At 41.1% G+C, this 16,333-nt stretch overlaps 1 protein-coding gene and 1 non-coding gene across 7 annotated transcripts in view; both read right to left on the bottom strand.

The window, feature by feature from the left end:
* The window catches only part of ANKRD11 (ankyrin repeat domain containing 11), a 99,931-nt gene that overhangs the window by 40,550 nt on the left and 43,048 nt on the right, over window positions 1-16,333 (bottom strand). The window lies entirely within an intron of this gene.
* On the bottom strand, window positions 10,099-10,204 carry LOC132537313 (U6 spliceosomal RNA). The gene has a single exon (XR_009548765.1). It is a non-coding gene; the product is annotated as a U6 spliceosomal RNA (small nuclear RNA).

Below are 16,333 nucleotides of genomic sequence, written 5' to 3'. Positions count from 1 at the left end.
GCCTAAGGCTCCTAAGTCCCAGGTTCAATCCCTCACACCAACATAAGTCAGAGCTGAGCAGTGCTCTGGTGTTTCTGTGTGTCTCTCTCTACATCTCTCTCAAAAAAAAAAAAATAAAAATATTTTGAAGAAGATGACGACGATGATGACAGGAAGGAAAAAAGAGAAAAGAGTATCTTAAAGTAATAACGTTCTGGGAATCGGGCTGTAGTGCAGCGGGTTAAGCGCAGGTGGCGCAAAGCACAAGGACCGGCATAAGGATCCCGGTTCGAACCCCGGCTCCCCACCTGCAGGGGAGTTGCTTCACAGGCGGTGAAGAGGTCTGCATGTGTCTATCTTTCTCTCCTCCTCTCTGTCTTCCCCTCCTCTCTCCATTCCTCTGTCCTATCCAACAACGACAACAACAATAATAACTACAACAATAAAACAACAAGGGCAACAAAAGGGAATAAATAAATAAAATAAATATTTTTTTAAAAAAGTAATAACGTTCTATTTAAATTCAGGTTTGAACAGGAAGTGGCTTAACTGGGCAAAGGGTTAACAGTTTTCTGAAGGGGACAGCTGAACTTCCAGTGATGAACGTAATGGTGATCTTTCAATGTTTCTGAACCTGCATAAAGTTATAACTCAATGTTATACATGCTGCAATTAAAAAAGATGAAAAGTCAAACTGCTTTTTGAATTTACAAGTTATCAAGGGAAGCAAAATACACCAACAGATAAAGAAATCAATAAAAGTTATAATAACTATAAGGACTTTGGAGAAATCAAAGGAAAATGGTGATGTTTTCCTACAGCCCAGAACTGTGCCTGATCCTTGGAAATTTGAGTTTGTTCTACAGAAAAACTGCTTTGCCTGAATTTATTTACCTGCCATATCCCAAAGTGGCCACTCTGGTGCTGGTAAGGGACAAAATTATCTCCTCCAATTCCCTTTAAAAAAGAAACCATTCATCTGAAAGTACCATCCTCTTACATTGACAGCTGCAATGAAGGACTGGAATTCTTTCATTTCTGTGCTGAGGATCCATGGTTCCAAACCTAGTAAGTGCATCCCAGAAATTAAAAGCTCCACAGTCTCTAATTCTTCTCCTCACTCCCGGCCCCCGGCGACCTAAAAGCCATTCTTTAGGAAGACAGCTCTCTGTCATGGGGTTCTGTGTATATGTACCTGTATCTGGTCTTAAATAATTAGTTCTAGAAATAGGAGTCCAAATTAAACACCAACTTAAAGAACAGTATTACATAGACACAGCTTACCCTTTAAGGTGTTTCCAAAGTCATGATCAACCCTCAAATCAGTCTAACATGGTGAAAAGCCATTCTTTAAAATTTAACATCGGAGAATAGAAAACACTAGGGGCATTACATATACTATCCATAAAGAAAGTGATTTTGTGAACTTTTCCAGCAGTGTTTGAAGGGAGGAAGAGAGAGAGAATGTTTTTCTCATGATGGAAAAACTATCAAAGCACTTCAAAAATACTGGATTTGTGATCAGATATATTTAAGCTTCTCGATCTAAAAAAGTATGCAAATAAACCTTTCTCACATATTAAGAGCTTAAAACAATCTCTAGTCCTATGCTGGCACAGAATTCAACTGATGATCCTTAGACACTGTTTCTCAGGTTGGAGACACCCCCCCCCCCCCCGAGAGTGTGCTTCTACTGTTGTATTTGTACTATGGTATCTCAAGACTAAATGTGAAGCTCTAAAACTCTTGAAAATATCTGGGGGGGGGGGATAGCATAATAGTTATACAAAGAGATTCTCATGCCTGAGGCTCCTAAGTCCCAGGTTCAATCCCCCCACACACACACACACACACACACAACCATAAGCCAGAGATGAGCAGTGCTTTGGTAAAAGAAAAAGAGTGGAAAAATCTTGATTTTGAGTAAATTTTGTTTCTCCTGCTCTAATGATATTTGCTTTTGTTATGGCTTAACTCTCTCCAAAGTGTGAAGTCTCCCCACTCTCTCCCCCAGACTGAATACTCAGTACACAGAAGGTAAAACTATGTTCACATGTCCCCACACTATCCTCTGCCATGCCTGCCAAGACACACACACACACACACACACACACACACACACACACACACACACACACACACACGGTGATAATCCTCCACATGGACCTAGGTCCAGTGTTCACAGAACAGAGTATGCACAAATGCTGGAGCCTGGAAGCTTCTCCTGGTAGGTGCACTCTCAAGTGAACTCCAAGCCTGCACTTAAGTGGGGTGGCTGGCTGTTGCCTTTCTGTGGCACTGCCGTAAACATGATGAAGAAACGGCTTCAATCTGCCTGGTGATATTTAGATGTGCATGCGTGTGTATTTAGACGCGTGCACACGTGTGTGCATGTGCGTGTGCGTATGTGTATGCGCTTTAATATGGTGCCAGAAATCAAACCCAGAGCTTCATGCTTATGAGGCTTGCACTGTGACTATTATAATTTCTAAATTAAGAAGTAATAGCTGACATCACAGGTCTGTAAGGAAAAGATCATCAATTTGTGTGCCAAACAGTTCTAGTAGGACACACAATAGTAAAATGAGTAGTAGTGAACGGAACATTGGTTTCCACAAAACAGATCAAATCGACTGGAAAGTCTGCAGTGAGTGTTGGGGAAACCTGATGATGCCAAGGCAGGATACAAAGTGGTATACTCTACTTCTATTTTTGCTAAAATATTATACAACTTACACTTTAATCATGAAACAAGGCTCCAAAAGCTACCACAGTGATCTTATTGGAAACGTGGTTTAAGAAAAACCTTTTTAAAAACAATATATATAAGTAATAAAATAATAAATATATATACACACACATACATATTTGCCTCTGGGGTTATTGCTGGGGCTCAGTGCCTGGACTACGAATCCACTGCTCCTGGAGGGCATCTTTTTTTTTTTTTCCTGTTGTTGCTTAAGAATATTTTCTATGTTTCTGTGGTCCGGGAGGTGGTGCCGTGGATAAAGTGTTGAACTCTCAAGCTATGAGGTCCCGAGTTCAATCCCTGGCAGCACATGTACCAGAGTGATGTCTGGTTCTTTCTTTCTCTCCTCCTATCCCTCTCATTAATGAATAAATAAAATTAAAAAAATTTTAAGGGAATATTTTCTATGTTTCTATCACACATTATAGGTACATGTATTATCTCTACAATATGATCAGAGACAGAATTGTAACAAGCCCCTAACAAAACTTATTTTTGTGCACTAACAAAAATTTTTAATAATTTTTGTTATTCCACTATTCGGACAAACCTCTTTTTTCTCTAATTTTTTTTTTTAAAAAGGTTTGTTAGTGAGAGAACCACAGCATTACTCTGGCCCATGGGATGCCAGGAGTTGAGCCCAGGATGTCATGCTTTAGAATTCAAGGTTTTATTTACCGTACCACCTCTCAGGTCTAAGGAGAAGTCTCTTTTATTATAATTATTTTGATTTCATTTATTAATGTAATAGCCATAATTATAAGGAGACGTCTCTTTGGTGCTTTTTATCCATTCTAATTTTGTCTGATTTATCTTATGTTTTGCCATATTTTATTGTTTTCTCAACATTCTTATACACAGTTACACTATTTCCTTTTTTACATACTTTATTTTTCTTATATTTGATAAGACAGAGAGAAAAGGGGGGTGGGGGCACAGAGAGGGAGAGAGAAAGAGAAATATTATAGCACTGCTTCACTGCTCATGAAGCTTTCCCTCTGCAGGTGGGGGCAGGGGTTTGAAACCCAGGTCCTTGCACATGGAACACATGAACTCAATCAAGTATACTACTGTTCAGATCTTCAACTATTTTCTTTTACTAATTAAAATATTTAGGGGCATGGTCTAGGAGGTAGCACAGCTTTGGACTCTCAAGCATGAGGTCCTGAGTTTGATCCCTGGCAGCACATGTGCCAGAGTGATGTCTGGTTCTCTCTCTCCTCCTATCTTTCTCATTAATAAATAAATAAAATCTTTTTAAAAAAAAATTTAGGGGCTGATGAGATAGCTCACTTGGATAGTGTGAAGGAAGTTTTGGTGCCGTGATCTCTAACCCTCTGCTTCTATCTAACTAATAAAAGGGAAGAGAGTGGTACATGCTGGGTGGCGGCTCACATAATATAGTGCACAAGCTCCCATGGTGTAAGGTCAAGTGTTTGAGCCCCCTAACCACGACCTGCAGGGCAGAAGCTTCACAAGTGGTAAAGCAGTGCTGCAGGTGGCTCTCCTCTGTTTCTTACTCTTTATCAAAAACAAAGAAGAAAACCGTTCTTTGAAACACTGCCCTCCTTCCTTCCTCCCTTCCTTCATCTACATGATCTGAATCAAATCCTCTAAGGAAAACAGGACACACACCCCCACGCCCCCAATAGAGACATGGGGGAATTCCCTCAAGAGGGAAATGCCTGTGACATGGCAGGGAAGCAGGGCAAGAAGCCACACCCTGTCTAGAAGCTTCCTGCTTCCCTTTCAGTTCATATGCCCAATACAAGCTGAACTCTTTACTATTTAGGTTAACAACCATGTATTAGTAAATAATAAAAGGTCTCCAGACACATATGTAAATCCTGGATATAACTAAAGTTGTAAGAAGTGACATGTTTGCACACACCTACCAATTAAAAAAAGAGAGAGACAAACACCTCAACTATGAAACATTAAAAGCAAAGTTTCAAGCTGGGCATGTCAGTACATTGCCATCAGAATAGTCTGCAACCCCCAGCACTAAGTATATTTTACACCTATCAAGTGCCAAGTAAAAGCAGTGTTTCTTAGCACTATTCCAGCAACTTAGAGTGCCTTGCACTTGTTTAAAATAGGGTATATATAAGGCTAGTAAGGTAGCTCAGTCTGTTAGAACACAGAACTTTTATGTCTGAAGGCCCTGGTTCAATTCCTGACACCATGATATCCCAGAGCTGAACAGTGTCCTGGTCTTTCTCTTACATAGTAAATAATATTTTTTAAAAAAGAATATGAGTTACTACAATCATTATTTCTTCATAAGAAGTATTTTTCCACTCTACAACAAGAAAACAAATGGCCCCATCCAAAAATGGGGAGAGGACACGGACAGAATATTCACCAGAGAAGAGATCCAAAAGGCCAAGAAACACATGAAAAAATGCTCCAAGTCACTGATTGTCAAAGAAATGCAAATCAAGACAACAATGAGATAACATTTCACTCCTGTGAGAATGTCATACATCAGAAAAGGTAACAGCAGCAAATGCTGGAGAGGGTGTGGAGTCAAAGGAACCCTCCTGCACTGCTGGTGGGAATGTCAATTGGTCCAACCTCTGTGGAGAACAGTCTGGAGAACTCTCAGAAGGCTAGAAATGGACCTACCCTATGATCCTGCAATTCCTCTCCTGGGGATATATCCTTAGGAACCAAACACACCCATCCAAAAACATTTCTGTATACCTATGTTCACAGCAGCACAATTTGTAATGGCCAAAACCTGGAAGTAATTCAGGTGTCCAACAACAGATGAGTGGCTGAGCAAGTTGTGGTATATATACACAATGGAATACTACTCAGCTGTAAAAAATAGTGATTTCACCATTTTCAGCCCATCTTGGATGGAGGTTGAAGAAATCATGTTAAGTGAAATAAATCAGAAACAGAAAGTTAGCTGGTCAGACCTGGCTTTTAGGAAGACTGTCTTGGCAGCCAGGAAGACTGTTCATGAGGCCATGGAAAAAGCTCTGGGCCCTCAAGCATCAGGTTCCAAGGCTGACCCCAAGAATTGAATATGCCAGAGTGATGCTGATTCCCTCTCTCACCAATTAACAAGTAAGTTGTTTTTTTGTTTTTTTTAATAGAGGGGCTAGGAGGTGGCACACCTGGTTGAGCACACACATCACCAAACTCAAGGGCCTGGGTTTGAGTCCCCGCTCCCCACATACAGGGAGGAAGCAGGGGAAACTTCATGAGTGGTGAAGCAGGACTGCAGCGCCCTCTCTCTCTCTCTCTCTCTCTCTCGCTCGCTCGCTTTCTCTCTCTCCGATTCCCTCTCAATTTCTCTCTGTCCTTCCTATCAAATAAAATTTAAAATTTGATATTTAAAAAAAAAGAAACAGAAAGTTGAATATGGGATGATCTTCAACAGAAGTTGATAAACAAGATTAGAAGAGAAAACACAAGTAAAACCTGAACTGGAGTTGATTTATCGCACCAAAGTAAAAAGACTCTGGGGTAGGTGGGGGGAAAGTACAGGTCCAAAAAGGATGACAGAGAGCCTAGTGGGGGTTGTACTGCTTTGTGGAAAACTGAGAAATGTTATGTATGTACAAACTATTATATTTACTGTCGACTGTAAAGCATTAATCCCCCAATAAAGAAATTGGAAAAAAAAAATAAGTATTTTTCCATCATTGTTTCATAAGTCACTATTGTAAGCTGGGGGATAGAGCAAAGCAGTTTACACATCAGAATTTCATGTCTAGTATTCAGAGGGCCTAGGTACAATCCCTGGCACCAACTTAGGCCAGAGCTGAGTAGCACCCAGGTTAAAAAAAAAAAAAAAAGTATACATAAAAGTATGAGAAATAATGTAATGAACATTCATATAGTACACATCTCTTCAACGTAGTGACTGTTCTCAGACAAAGTACCCGCCCTACCCACATCTCCACAGTGCCTCCACCATTCATGATGTTCCAATGCAGTGCTTGAATCTTCACACATGGTCAAGTGTGTATTCTCCCAGAGAAGCTATTTAATATTCTCTTATGAAACAAGTTTAAGTTCTAAAGAATCAGTAATCAAAATATACAGTTTTTATTTTAATTTTATAGGGGACATGGGGGGGACATGTGGGCCAGAGCACTACCCTGGCACGTTTTTGCTCATGTGTGCTAGGGAGCAAACAGGGAACCAAAGGCATGCAAGCCCTGTGCTCTACCAGCTGAATTCTTTCATGCACAATTGAGTTATTTCCCAAGCTGTTTACTGGGATGGGGTGGGGAGTGGGGGGGTAAGGCTGGGTAGCTGGGGAGAGGAGGACACATAACCAAAGCAAACAGCCCTGGTAAATGTAATTCAGGAGACAGAGGCTGGGACACCATGAATGCACGCCCTGTGTTCTACTGCTGAGACATCTTTCTGGCTCACAGCTTTAATTTAAATAAAACTCGAGTAATAGCAAGGCTTTTTGAGCAAAACTTGTAAGAAACTTTAAGGAGCTCCCAAGCCCATCATGTAAGGAAACAGAGATAAGTAGTAAGAACCAGAGTTTTTACTCAGTTCTTAGAAGTCAGTGACCTAGAAAGGGTTTAAACAGTTTAATAAGTGTAGAGCAAAGTGGTGAGTGACTGGCACACACTTCCCTTTCCAAGGGAAGCACTAGGACACGTTACTGATCAAATCCAATTTCCAAAGACTTAATAACATCTACCAATTCATGCACAGGAACAGAATTATAATATAAGTTACTTTGGACCTCTTCCAGCCAGGAATACATCCTAAATGATTAACCCAAATCACAAGTTGTTTTTCCTTAAAAAAAAAAAAAAATCTATCAATAATACTGTAATGTTTGACTGTTTAACACTAGGGTTATCATCACTGGGGCTTGGTGTCTGCATGGCTCCACTGCTCCTGGGAGCAATTTTTTAAATAGAAAGTGAGAGAAAGAGACATCTGCAGCACTGCTCTAGTGCTCACGATGCTTCCCCTGCAGGTGGGGACCAGGGGTTTGAACCAGGTCCTTGTGCACAGTCACATGTGCTCTTCTGGGTGAGCCACTACCCAGTCTCAAAATTAATCCCATTTGGAGCACTGGTGGTGTCAGGGACCTCTGGCATGCAACTCTTGTGTACTACTATTCTCAATCTCCCTGATCAAATATTGTAAAATGTAAAAGTCAAGATTTCCACCTGAGATGGGACCAGGTGGTGGTGCAACTGGATGAGCACACACATTACAGTGTATAAGGACCCAGACTCAAGTCCCCAGTTCCCACTTGCAGGGAGAAGCTTCACAAGCAGTGAAACAATGCTGCAAGTTCCTCTCCCCCTACCCTGGGAATTTCTATCTCTATCCAATAAGTAAGTAAGTAAATAAATAAATAAATAAAAATTTAAAAAAAAAAATAGAATATTTCCACTGAGAAATGGTTGAAGTCTAGTTTTACTCCAAGGAAAATGATACAGTAAGAACAGATAGCATTGCCGCTCTGCTGCAGTCACGACACAAGGATACAGTAGTGCAGAATACAGATGGGAGGCTTTGCTCCCTTCTGTATGACATTTATCCTGGGGGTTTCCTTCCTGCATTATCAGAGAGAGCAAACAGGCAAGTAAGCTTAAGGGGTATTGATAATGGAGGTTGGGTCAGAGCAATCTGTATAGGCTCCCCATGCACAGACCCCACCCAAACCGTTCCCAGGCTTCCAGAAGGACTGTGTGGGTGGTGAGACCGAGGCTTGTCACCTTAGCAACAGCTCTAAACATATGTGCAGTGACACCAGCTGATTTCTGAAAGCTGTAAATAGAGAATAATGGCTTTAAAAAATTAGGATTAAAAAACAAGGACCACCCACCCCCTCCCCCTCTCTGCCCTACCCACGCCTTAATTTCACTGCAACTCAGAGAACAGTCCTTGTATGCACTCTCATACAAATACTCCTGTATCATTATATACCTACACAAAATAAAATAAGGCCCAAGATTTAGTAGCTCCATGCAAACAAGTGTACAGAACAGTGTCCAGGCACAGAAAAGGAGCCTGAAGTCTTGGCCTTACCTTTAATAAGCTGGCCTAGCCCCAGATTCCTGGGACTTGCTCAGTATCTAGCTTCACAACCGAAAGCAGGTCCTGACAGGCAGGCCTTCACAAACCAGAAAGTCACAAGAGATAAAGAAAGGTATGGCAGACATGAGTCTGGGGATCCAACGTAGACACTAGCTCTGCGTAAAAGAACTGTCTTCATAACCATTTCCAACTTCATTTGAAAGGCAAGGTCTTCACTGTTCCATGGGGGGGGGGGGGGGGAGGGAGAATGGGAAGATTCAGAAATTCTGAAAGTCTAAGATATAACATAAACTAAGAAAGAAGAAGCATACAACTTCCAGTATAAGACTCTCAGATAACCACTAGGCTCCCAGAGCCAGGATGAACTCAAAGCAGACGGGACCGGGACCGACTAGTCTTTTAGTACTGTCTTCACTTAGATCATAAATATCTACCCCATCAACTTCAATCTCCCAGCATATAGTATAGTTAAGAATAATGTTTTAAGTTTATTTACTATGTTTTAAGGCATTCTAAGCAAATAAATTTCTAAGTATGAACTGACACCTTTAAGAAAAGGGAGAGGGGAATTTTTGATAGTTTGTTTTAAAAATCTTCCTGAGCACTTCACTTCTCAGTACAGTGATAGTGATCATTAAAACAAAATACTAAGTATTTCCATGTTAAAAATGGAAAGATTAAAAACTGTTCTGAGAAGTTGTTACACTATAGTCATACTTTTGTTTACTCAAAATCTTTCTGCAATGATTTAATCCCAAATGGCAAAAGAATATAAGGGAAAGAGGAAGCAGTTTTTATCATATGTCCTAAAAAAGAGGTCATTTGTATGCTTCAGAATTCTAAATTTAGGATACAAAACCAATAGGAATTATGAACTGTCTGTTTTCAAATCTAAGTGCATTTTGTTTTAAGCAGTAATCTAAGTTACTGGGAAGATACAAATTAACAGCCATAAACCACACCTCTTTGATTTAAAGATCCAGCTGTTTAAACTGCATATATGGGGGCAAGAAGAGAGACCGTAGAGTGAGGCCTGCGTTCAAGTTCTGGAATCACATGGGAACACTATGGCACAGGGAACTCTGAGAACACTGAAGTCTACAAGGACATGAACTGAGGCCTTCGCACTGGGAGGAAGCATTCCCAAGTGAAAAAGAAGGAAGTATATCATGAGCTCTAGAGGGCTAATATAGGGATAGGAAAGATGATTCTAGAAGCAGCATTCTTCATTAATAAAAAATGAAAACAATGGCAAATATACAAGTGGAAAGCTGGACAACCCAGAAAATTTCATCTTCTTCCAATAAACAACAAACTGCTTTATATTGTATATAAATATGGAACACTTCATGAATTTGCATGTCATACTAGTGCAGGGGCTATGCTAATCTCCCTGCTATACCACTGTTACATAGGTATGCATGTGAATCTAGCATGGAACACATGCTGCACGGTCTCTCTCTCTCTCTCTCTCTCTCTCTCTCTCTCTCCCCGGTCGGGTCAGGCCTGGTGGTAGCACAGCGGGTTAAGCACACACGCACACACGACGTGAAGCACAATACATGCTGTACTTTCCAGCTTTAGTATGTGTGCTGCTAAAGTGAACACCTAACTGCATCTCTCTTCCCCCTCCTCAGCTTTATTACTAAAGTTCTCGTGGAAAATAGCACCACCCATTAATATATATCCCAGTTAGTTAAAAGCCTAAGGCACCAAAGGCCCCAGGTTCAATACCCAGCACCATCATAAGCCAGAGCAGTGATCTGGTATACAAAACAAAACAAGGTGGGGAGGCGGTGGTAGATGGTGAGGCCTTAACATGGACCCTCAACACCACACAGAAGCATGGAGACACCACCAAAGGATAGATAGAAGCCCATGGACAGAGTGGCACCTTGGTGTCTCTACCTCTCTCCCAAAAATACGGGCTCATTCCCAAGAATTCCATTTAAAATAAATAAATGAATAAATAAATAAACAAGTTGTAAGAAGTGAAAGTGATAGAGAATTTACATAAACACAAATACAACAAGGAGGAAACCAAAGCAGATGAGGAGTGTTAAGGAGTTGGGTGGGAGGTTTTCAGGTTTAAAAAGAGGTTGCTGAGATTGTGTGCTGAGTTGGTTTCAGAGGATAAGGCCTGGCCAGCCCTCCAAGCACTAATGCCACAACAAACAGAAGATCCACTTAGACAAACTAATTTCCCAAGGATGTGAAAACAAAATGTGTTTAATTTTTAAAATTAAGGCAGAGAGAGAAAAAAATGGAAGGAGAGGGGAAAACCAGATCAGGGAAAAAGAAATCTACCAAAAGCCAAAGTTTGTCATACTAGAATACAAAAAGTAATCCACTTAGTTCAAACGACAATGGAAAGTCTATAAAAGATGAAATTCTAGAAATAGTGGCCCAGAAGGTAGCACAGTGGATTAAGAGTTGGCCTCTCAAATATGAGGTTCAGAGTTCAACCCCCAGCATCACATGTTCCAGAGTAATGTTCTGGTTCTCTCTTATTAACAAATAAATCTTAAAAGAAAATTTAAAGGTTTAGTAAAAAGATGGTCCAGGAGGAGGTGGTACAATGGATAAAGTATTGGACTCTCAAGCATGAGGCCCCGATTTCAGTCCCTGGCAGTACATGTACCAGAGTGATGTCTGGTTCTTTCACTCTCTTCTATCTTTCTCATAAATAATTAAATAAATAAATCTTTAAAAAGTAAAAAATAAAAAAGTTTTAGTAAAAAGTGGAGACAAAATACATCAGCTAAATAAAACCTGAGCAGAACAAGGAACAAGCTTGCTCATCATGTATATATGCATCTCATTGGAGACAGGCTGAAGTCATGACAATATAAGAGATGCGGGGCCAGGTGGTGGCGCACTTGGTTGAGCACATATTACAATGTTTCAAGGACTCAGGTTCAAGCCCCTGGTCCCCACCTGCAGGGGGAAAGCTTCATGATTGGTGAAGCAGTGTTGCAGGTGTCTCTCTGACTTTCCCTCTATATCATCTCCTTCCCTCTTGATTTCTGGCTATCTCTATCCAATAAATAAATAAATATAACAGAAAATTTTTAAAAAACAATAATTTAAGAGATGCAGCTGTCACTAGAAGATGACAAAAGCTGCTTTTCACAAAAAAAGTTCCATGCAACTGTGCACATAAGACAGTCTTAAAGATCAAGAACAGATAAAACAGAAAAAATTGCCACGATCCTAAAAGTAGACTTTAAAATAACAGGCCAATACCAAGAAATATCTCATCCAATCAGGTATGTACCTTACCATCCGTGAAGCCCCAGAAAGAGCTCCGTGGACAGTGTAGCTGTGTTGCATTATTTCTTCCTGTCTCAACATATCTGAAATAATAAGAGTAAGAAAAAAATGGAGCTTAAGACAAGTAATGAAATCATGTGTGCATGAGGTCCCAGCACTCCAAAACAAGCAAAAATAATGGGTCAAGGGGACTTGTGCCACTTAAAGTAAGAAAACAGAATATTTGCCACAAAAGTTTGACCTATTGTGTATAAGTACAAACACATTCCAGCCCTTTCTCTCCAAGGGCACAGGGAATATGCATTCACGAACACTACTGAACACAGACGTACAAAGTGACTCTTATTAATTTGAAATTACCAGCTGATTTTTTAAATGTATTTTATTTATTTGACAAATTGAGAGGGAAGGGGAAGATAAGGTGAGAGACATTTGCAGCACTGCTCAGCTTCCCCCCCTGCAGGTAGGGACCTGGGGCTTGAACTAGGGTCTTTGCACATTGTAACTTAACCAGGTGTGCCCCCATCCAGTCCCCAGCCAACTTAAAAGATGAAGGAAGGCAGTCTGTGAACACATTATATCTCAGAATGAAGACACACCACTGAGTACAATGGACAAGTCTAAAAGAAAACTATGAGTAAAAACACAAACAGAAAAACAAGCAACAAAGGAAAAGGTAGATTTATTTATTGGATAGAGACAAAAGAAATTCAAGGGGAAGGGAGAGGAAGAGGGAGAACGTGAGAGGAGGGAGAGAGAAAAAGGGAGAGAGGGAGGACTGGGGGGGCCTTTAGGCATTGTACCATGTGCACTCAACCTGGTGGGCCACCACCCAGCCCCCTTACTGTGAATTTTTAAAGGGATGACTCTAAGAAAGGTAATTATTAGACACTCTCTGGAAATAGCAGAATGCAGGGTGGACAGCATGGTTGGAGTCAAGCAGTTTCCTGTATCCAGGACCCCTCCAGGACCCCACTGTCAGGAGCAATACCAAATACATCCCAGGCAGCCCCTTGCTATTTCTAGAAAGAACTGCCGAAGCAGTCAGATATGACTAATCTACCAGTAGTTTTTTCTATAAAGACTGAGAGGAAGAGGTGGCAAGCTCCTCTCTCCTAGTTCCTTGGGAGGCAGGGCCCTTTTCTCCAAAAAAAAAAAAAAAAAAAAAAACCCAAAGGTGTATGTGGGTGGGGGCTCAAAAAAAGATGGGCCCTAAAGAGTTTCAAGTGCAGTGTGTATATCAGAGAGAGAGAGAGAGAGAAAACAACATGAAGATTCACTAGAATGCAGAAAGAAAGAAAGAAAGAAAGAAAGAAAGAAAGAAAGAAAGAAAGAAAGAAAGAAAGAAAGAAAGAAAGAGGGAGGGAGGAGGGAGGGAGAGAAAAAGAAAAGTAGCACAGCGGGTTAGGCGCAGGTGGCGCAAAGCGCAAGGACCAGTGTAAGGATCCCAGTTTGAGCCCCCGGCTCCCCACCTGCAGGGGAGTCACTTCACAGGCAGTGAAGCAGGCTTGCAGATGTCTGTCTTCCCCTCCTCTCTCGATTTCTCTCTGTCTTATCCAACAACGATGACATCAACAACAACAATAATAATCACAACAATAAAACAACAAGGGCAACAAAAAGGAATAAATATTTTTTTAAAACAAACAAACAAGAAACTGCAAAGTAAAATCACCAGGAGATAACTCAATGCATTAGCAACTTGCATACCTGAGGCTCCAGATTCCATCCTTTGACACCAATTTATGCTAAATGTATGTCAGTAAATGTATGTCAGTACTCTGATGTTCACTGTTTCTCTCACAGTAAATAAAAATCAAGACCCTGGCCTGAGGCTATTGAACAAAATCTTTTAGGTTTCTTCCTGTCTGTATACATCATACTTATCACCTTTTCTAGGAAAAATAGTTGAAATAGTTCCTTTTTACTGTCTTATGTGTCTGGCTGTATTGAATGGCTACTTTATCGATGTGGTTTATGGTTGGTGGTAATGGTACTGCTTGCTAATTTTTAAATAAAAATTCCTGCCTATGAAAAAAAAAAATCAAGACCCTCTAAATATTAACCTTTCAGGTGAACAGATGCAGCTATGTGTAGTGCTGTCTGACAACCTTTAAACCAGAATGGAGAGAGGGGAGGGTACACAGTGGACCCCAACCCTCTGGCTTGCTCCCAGCCAAGTGGGCATCAATGGTGACCCTGAGAAATGGAGCTGTTGCAGGAGTTCCTGCCAGGATCAAATGCATGAGCAGTATCAGCATGCACAAAGTCCTGGGTTTGCTTTCTGGTCCTGCATTTAAAAAAATAAAGAAAAGAAGGGAGAAAAGGAAAAAATACAAGTAAGGATTGTTCCCAAGAAACACAATATGTACAACAGGGTCACTCTTTAACATAATAATGCTGCCACAGACAAATGATAGATGCAATCAAGTGAAACCAAACAGTACTACAGGAGGCACTTTTCAAACAATTCCACTGCTGTGGACACTTAAGAGATTCCTGATGTGGCAAAGAGAGAAGCTGACTTCCACTGGCCTCAGAGAGCCCTGGCCAGGCAGTCTTGGCAGTTCTGGTTAGCCGCCCATCCCCCCACCCCCAGTCTGGCTGCCAGCCCCAATCAAAGCATCGCATTTCAGCTCCCACACCCCCACACAAACTGATGTCTGCCTCTCCACACTAACCTGCAGTGGAATGTGATTTCAGAGGCCCTCTCACCCACCCCCATTCCCTGTGCGATGTTGGCAGTGTGGTCTGCTACATTCTAGGTGAAGCAGAGACAGAACTGCATTCACCACTCTGGTATGTAAACACAAACACACACACACACACACACACACACACACACACACACACACACACACACACACACACACACACACACACACACACACCCAGCGGCATACCTGGTTGAGCACACACATTATCGTGCTCAAAGACCCAGGTTTAAGCCCCCAGCACCCACCTGAAGGGGAAAAGCTTCATGAACAGCAAAGCAGTGATGCAGGTCTCAGTATCCGTCTCTCTCAACTTCTCCCTGTCTCCCCATCCTAAATAAATAAAAATATTTAAAACACAAACATACACATCCTTTTTAAAAAAGAGACCCCACAAAACAAAGTGTCATGACACCAAAATTAGCATTAAGTATTTTAATAAGCTGGGAAATGTTACTTGGTAAATGATTTATGGTTATGTGAATGGTGTTTAAGTTGTATGTGATGAAATATGGAAAAATTACATATTTTGAACTTTAAAACATTTTGAAGATTAAAGGCCTAAGTTCAGCAGCTAAGGCTGGCACTTTCAAAATTAACTTCTACAAATGGCAGGAAAGCATTCTAGGAAGACTGCTCTCAAGACACAAGAGGAATATAACCAGCACATAGTCACCAGCTTTGGCCACCCCATCTCTTCTGGGGGTTATAGAAAATTGACAGAAGGATCTGAACCAGCAAGAAGGCTCTTGGGTAAAGACCATCTCGATTGTCAAGGTGAGACACAAACCAAAAAGCACCCTTGAACAACCTAGTGTCTGGCCTTGTAGCCCAGTGCTATGGTAGTTTGGGGCTATACAAAGCTCTTCACCATTTGCATCACTGGTTGGCACCCAAGAGCAATGGAACCCCTGACCATACTGCTACAGTACCTTCTCCCTTTTTGGCTGCATAGTCAGAACTCAGTCCTTGGCAGTCTCTCTGGACCTTGCCTTTCCCTAGGCCTGTTTTTCCTTAATGACTGAAGTTCTATGATATTAAGACCTCAGCCCTCTCACTCTTCCCCCACTGCTACCTCCAGCAGAATTACCTGCAAAATTCCTTTGAGCACTGGTAAATCCTCAATCTGATGGAAATCTGGATCCAGCTCCATCCTGACTCAACTGTGACATGGAGGGCTCCCTCCACCTTACTCATCCCACAGTTACAGCTCACAAACAGGAACTAGTGTTTTCCTCGGCTATGGTAAAAATCTGAGAGCCCAGTATCATCAGGGAAACATTTAAATGCAAACAGGCTCAGTGTGGCAACACCAGGGCAATGTTCAACAGAAGAGACTTAGAAAGCAATTCTCCAATGTGCAGCTAACAAGTGAAGCTGAAAGGAGCAGGATACTCAATAAATATAACCTACATCCCAGTTAGCAAAGTACATCTCTCAGTGCTTATTTGAAAACATCCCCACCCCACCCCCAGATTAATAAGTTTTAGTAAGAAATGTGCAGGTTTTAATGGAAAATGATAGTTCATAGTTCTATGTCAGAAACAAACCAAAAAAAAAACCATTTTCTTCTCAGTCT

The sequence above is a fragment of the Erinaceus europaeus genome, chromosome 2, assembly GCF_950295315.1.
Source record: "Erinaceus europaeus chromosome 2, mEriEur2.1, whole genome shotgun sequence".
Lineage (NCBI taxonomy): Eukaryota > Metazoa > Chordata > Mammalia > Eulipotyphla > Erinaceidae > Erinaceus > Erinaceus europaeus.
The sequence above is the reverse complement of the archived record's forward strand: the minus strand, read 5'-3'. Positions and strand labels throughout refer to the sequence as shown.